Raw genomic sequence first — 6,000 nt, 5'->3', positions numbered from 1 at the left:
CCACCACCTCCTTGGGCAGTACATTCCAATGGCTAACAACTCTCTCTGTGAACAACTTTCTCCTCACCTTAAGCCTAAACATTCCCTGGCACAACTTGAGACTGCGTCCTCTTGTTCTGGTGCAGGTTACCTGGGAGAAGAGACCAACCCCCTCCTGGCTACAACCACCCTTCAGGTAGTTGTAGACATCAATAAGTTCTCCCCTGAGCCTCCTCTTCTCCAGGCTAAACAATCCCAGCTCCCTCAGCCTCTCCTTGTAGGGACAGTGCTCAAGGCCTCGTTACCCATCTCTGGAAACGTTCAAGAGTCTCAATGTCCTTCTTAAATTGAGGAGCCCAAAACTGGACACAGGACTCAAATTGTGGCCTAACCAGTGCTGAGTACAGGGGCACAATGACTTCCTTACCCCTGCTGGCCAGTTTCTGATGCAGGCCAGGATGCCATTGGCCTTCTTTGCCACCTGGGCACACTGCTGGCTCATGTTCAGCCAGCAGTCAGTCAGCACCCTCAGGTCCCTTTCTCTTTGGCTGCTCTCCAGACACTCCAACCCAAGCCTCTAGAGCTGCATGGGGTTGTTGTGACCAATGTGCAGCACCCGGCACTTGGACTTGGAATGTCATCATGTTGGACTCTGCCCATCTGTCCAGCCATTCAAGGTCCCTCTGCAGAGCCCCTCTACCCTCTAACTGATCAACATTTGCTCCCAACTTGGTGTCATCTGCAAATTTGCTGATGACTGACTCAATCCCCTCATCCAGATCATCAGTGAAGTTATTAAAGAGCATGAGGCCCAGCACTGATCCCTGGGGGACACCACTGGTGGCTGGTTTCCAGCTGGATGTGGCACCATTCACCACCACTCTCTGGGCTTGGTCCTCCAGCCACTGCCTAACCCAGCACAGAGTGCTGCTGTCCAAGCCACAAGCTGACAGCTTGGCCAGGAGTTTGCTGTGGGGGACAGTGTCAAAGACCTTGCTGAAGTCCAGGTAGACTACATCCACAGCCTTTCCCATATCCACCAGGTGGGTCACCTGATCATAGAAGGAGATCAGGTTGGAGAGACAGGATCTGCCCTTTCTAAATCCATGTTGTCTGGAGTTGAGCCCTTGGCCATCCTTCAGGTACACAGTGATTGCCCCCAAGATGATCCGATCCATAATTTCCCCTGGCACTGAGGTCAGGATGACAGGCCTGTAGTTTCCAGGTTCCTCCATATGACCCTTCTTGTGGATGGGCATCACACTGTCCAGATTCCAGTCATCTGGGACCTCTCCAGTGAGTCAGGACTGGTCAAAAATGATGGAGAGCAGCTTGGTGAGCACATCTGCCCACTCTCATCTGCCCACTCTCTCTCTCTGGATGGATCCCATCCAGTCCCATGGACTTGTGAGTATCCAAGTGGCTCAGCAGGTCCCGAACTAATTCCTCATGGATTTCCAGGGCAATATGCTGCTCCTGACTCCATCAACCAGATCAGGAGGTCTGTTACACTGAAGTCCTCCTGATGATATAGATGATATAGATGATATAGATACAAATGATATAGACAGTTATAAATGGTCTTTGACTGTTAAAAGACTAGAAGAAGCGGTCCATGAAGATCATCAGAAAGCTATGGTTGGTAAGTGAGGTCCCATCCCCACCTGAGGGTACACCTAAAATCCCCAGTGCTCTTTCTTCAAACCCCACCCAACTCCACTGCTAGGCTAATCTCAGCTGGCCAGATCTGAGATTGCACATCCCCCCGCCCCGTCTTGGGCCTAGCAAGGCTCAAAAGGCTGGGAGACACCTCCCCCTAGTTACCAGGTGGAAGCAAGGGAAGAAAAGAGGAAGTGCCAGGACCCCCACTGAGATCTTATAGGGGAGCAGGGTATTATGGGATGAAATACCTGTCTTCCTGTGTTCATCCACTGGGCTGGACTCCTTCGGGACACAGGAAGCATCCCTCATATGAACACAGCAGGGGGCACCTGGCCTAAACTGCTACACATATGAAGATGGATCAATAATAAATCAGTACAAGTTTATAGATGATATTCTGGACTAGAGCATGGCAGGCACTTTAGAATACTGAAGTAAAATCCAAACCAATTGATTTGGGTAAATAGTTTGCTTGGGATTAAATTAGGGAGATGAAATTCAGAAAAGAATAGTGTGCTAGATTTGCAAAAATATTTGAAAAATACCTGCTTAGCAAGTATTGCTGCTTAAAAGGACATAAGTATTATTTTCATTGTCATACATACTAACTGTAGACTGACAATGGAATGACATTACAAGGCAGGCTACCTGTCTGTTAGATTGTACACAGAGAAAAAGTATTCTGATGGGAAAGGCAATTATTCTACCCATCCTGGCAGTCATGATGTCTCATCTGGTATGGTGTACACAATATAGCTCATACAAATTAATGCAGAGTGGTTAAGATAAAGACAGATGAAGAAAAGACTGACAAATGTGTGTTTTCTAAAAAACACAGTCTACCCAAAGTGTTTCAGAACTTGGAGGTATTACTTTGTGGTGAAGAACAATGGGAAATACCACAATCTTTGATTATGCGAACTTTTTGTTTTGAAGAGGGTGATGACTAACTGATAATCCAAGTAATAGTAATAAACAAGAGTTCAGCACCTGTCACTGTAAGATTTAAAAACAGATCAGATAATCTCTACCAGCAATGAAATAGGCTCTTCAAAGTTTCTGTTAAGACACTGAAGTTTGTAGCATGACTTCTGATCACAGGTCAAACTGCACATTTTTACTTACTTGACTTTTACATCACATTTCAGAGTGTTCCAGTTGAAAATGTTCTTTGCAGATATTCTACCCACTTTCTTTATGACCTACTTGAACTGCTTTATTTTGAGCAACTTCTAGGAGTTCTTTACTTCATTTTGCAGATAAAGAGTGAAAGTCTTACAAGGAGAGGCTGAAGGAGCTGGGGTAGTTCAGTCTAAGGGAGTACCTTGTCACACTCTGTAACTACCTGAAGGGAAGTTGTAGTAAGGTGGGTCTCAGGCTCTTCTCCCAGGCAACTTGTGACAAGATGGAGGGCATGCCCTGAAGCTGCACCCAGGGGAGGTTTATGTTGGGTGCTAGGAAGCATTTCCTCACAGAAAGGGTAATTAGACACTGGATGGGACTGCTCAGGGAAGTGGTGGAGTTGTTGTCCCTGGAGGTGTTTAATGAAAGTTTGGATGTGGCACGCAGTGACATGGTCTAGTCAGCGTGGTAGTGTTAGATCATGGGATGGACTTGATGATCTCAAAGGTCTATTCCAGCCTCAATAATTCTGTGTTTCTATGATTTTTTTCTGTCTAACCTGGATTTATCAGCTGTGTGAAAAGACAGGAGGTTTTGGTGGATATATTCTAACATCAGTAAAAAACCTGAAGGGTTTCCTCTGGCATACAAAGAGGTAATATTCTAAATGTAGATCAGTAATGTCTAACTTGCTATAATTTCTTGAGAAGACCAAGACGGAATTGCAGTTTATACCTAAATCTAAAATCAGTCAAAGAAGATGAAAGGAAGCAATGTGTTTATTGGGAGAGTCATTTATATATGTTTGCATATATTTGGGTAGTAAATTCAAAATCAAATCTGGGACCTGTTGACCTTCCAGGATATTTTAGGGTTTAGACATTTGGTAAGAAAAGGTCATTGAATGTCTTAGGCATCAGCCTGTAACTGTAACAGCATACCTCTTCTATATAATTCCATTGTTTGTTAATGCTATCCATCTAATTTAAAACAGTATTTACAGTAATGAGTAATAAAGTCTATGTTTTCAGTTCATCCTCCATTCTGTCTACCTCAGATGTAAGTGATTAAAAAATTCAGAAAAGTAAGAAACAAGAAAACAGTTTAGTTCGTTTCTCTGCAGATGAGATGAAAACCAGGGTCTCCCAGATGACTCAAGGTTCATGCTCATGTACTGTAGATTCTTCATGAATTCTTCCTTTGGGCACAATGTACCTGAAACAGAAACTGATGACAGTTTGTACTATACACTCTCAATTTAAACTCTTTCAGCTAAAGTTAGATTTCTTTGTGGAACACACTGAATTTCACCATTCTCTTGCATTACCCAGTAAGTATGACCAGGACCTCTGGCAGAAACTACCTTTTCAGACCTTCTCCTCCCAGAGGAGAAAATCTCCAAAAAAGGTATTTCCTAACATATTCTTTACCGTGATCGTTTGAGGCTGTGCCTTTAAGAACAAACAATGCTGGGACACTGGCTAAATGTTTTTGGTACTAGAACAAAAACATTCTGATATTCTAAACGAAATTCATTCATGGATGAACAATATGCAACTTTAAATTGTAGAGCAGTTGGAATTTTTTTTTCCTCTCAGTTCAGTTTGGTTTGGGAGTGGGGGAATTTGGGTTTCAGCCTGTTCTCCCTGCCTGCTTCTTCACGAACTAGCTGGAGTTGGCCTTCGGATAAGCAAAAACTAATCCTGCATGGGCTTTTGAAGCTTACTAACAACTCTTTTCCTTAATAACTTGCCTTTCTTTCTCTCTAACCCCTTTTTGGGAAAAAAGGGAGGTAGGGGGGGAGAGAGGGGGGTTACAGGGAGGGAATCCCTCCTCGGGGAGGGATTTTTGTTGTGTTATTTCTCTTTGCTGTATATTTCTGTGTATATATTGTAAATACCTGTATATATTGTGTTACATATATAACCTGCTTTCCATATATGCTTGTAAATATATAGCTTTGCTCCTCCAACTGGGTTAGCTGTGGTTTTTTTACTCTGTGGAGGAGAGAGAGCTAGGCCCTCTCTCAACCTACCACATTTAATCAAATAACAGAAACTTTATCACCTTGTACTGTTTGTAACAAATTTGACTGTGCAGGTCCAGCTTAATTTACAGAACCTCTACTATTTATCCACCAGGATGCTCATGCTAGATGTTTGTCCTGCTTTCTTAAAGTACCACAGTCCACTCTTTTAGGGTGTTTTTTGAGAAACTGATGTTCAATTTTCCCTGACGCTGATGCAGAGTAGGGGATCACAGAATCACAGAATATCAAGGTTGGAAAAGACCTCAAAGATCAAGTCCAACCTGTCACCACAGACCTCATGACTAAACCATGGCACCAAGTGCCACATCCAATCCTGTCTTAAACAACTCCAGGGATGGTGACTACACCACCTCCCTGGTAAGCCCATTTCAAAGGCTAACAACTCTCTCTGTGAACAACTTTCTGTGGTAGAGTGAAGGTTTAATCCTCCCACCACATAAAACACAGCTAGACTCAGTTGGAGAAGCAAATTAAAATCTGTATTTTACAAGCGGAATGAAATACAATGAATATCTACAAAGTATGCAGTATTTACAGTATATACAAAAATATACAGGAAAGAACATAACACAGAAACACCCTCCCAAGGAGAATCCTCCTAGGTTCCTCCAAAACCCATTTCTCTTCCCCCCTTTCTTGTCCAAGGCAGAAAAAGGATTAAAAGATAAATGGATATTAAGGGAAAAATCATTAGTTCAAAGCAGTTATTAGAGAAGTTAGTTTTCTTATCTCATCAGTCCAAGGTCAGCAGCATGCACTCTGACCAGGAACAGAAAAGAAAAGCAGAAAGGACTGAACTCAGACTAAGTTCTTAAAATTACAATTCTATTCATCTGCCAATGAAACCGACCACACATTGCTTTAAGAGTGGTCTTCAGCAAAATGTTGTAGCGTTCAATGTTCCCTGCAGCTGGTGTATAGTAGGGAATGTGGAATATCCACTCAATGCCATGCTCTTAGACCCAGTTTTTTACAAGATTGTTTCTGAAATGAGTTCCATTGTCCAACTTAATCCTCTCTGGAGTTCTGTGTCTCCACAGGATTTGTCTCTCCAGACCAAGAATGGTGTTGCATGCAGTTGCATGTGTAACTGGATAAGTTTCCAGCCATCCTGTATTTGCTTCTACCATAGTAAGCATATATAGCTTAACAGAAGAAGAATGAGGTTGAGTGATACAGTCAATCTG

Source organism: Dryobates pubescens, chromosome Z (genome assembly GCF_014839835.1).
Source record: "Dryobates pubescens isolate bDryPub1 chromosome Z, bDryPub1.pri, whole genome shotgun sequence".
NCBI classification, from domain to species: Eukaryota; Metazoa; Chordata; class Aves; order Piciformes; family Picidae; genus Dryobates; species Dryobates pubescens.
Note: the sequence above shows the minus strand (reverse complement) of the source record.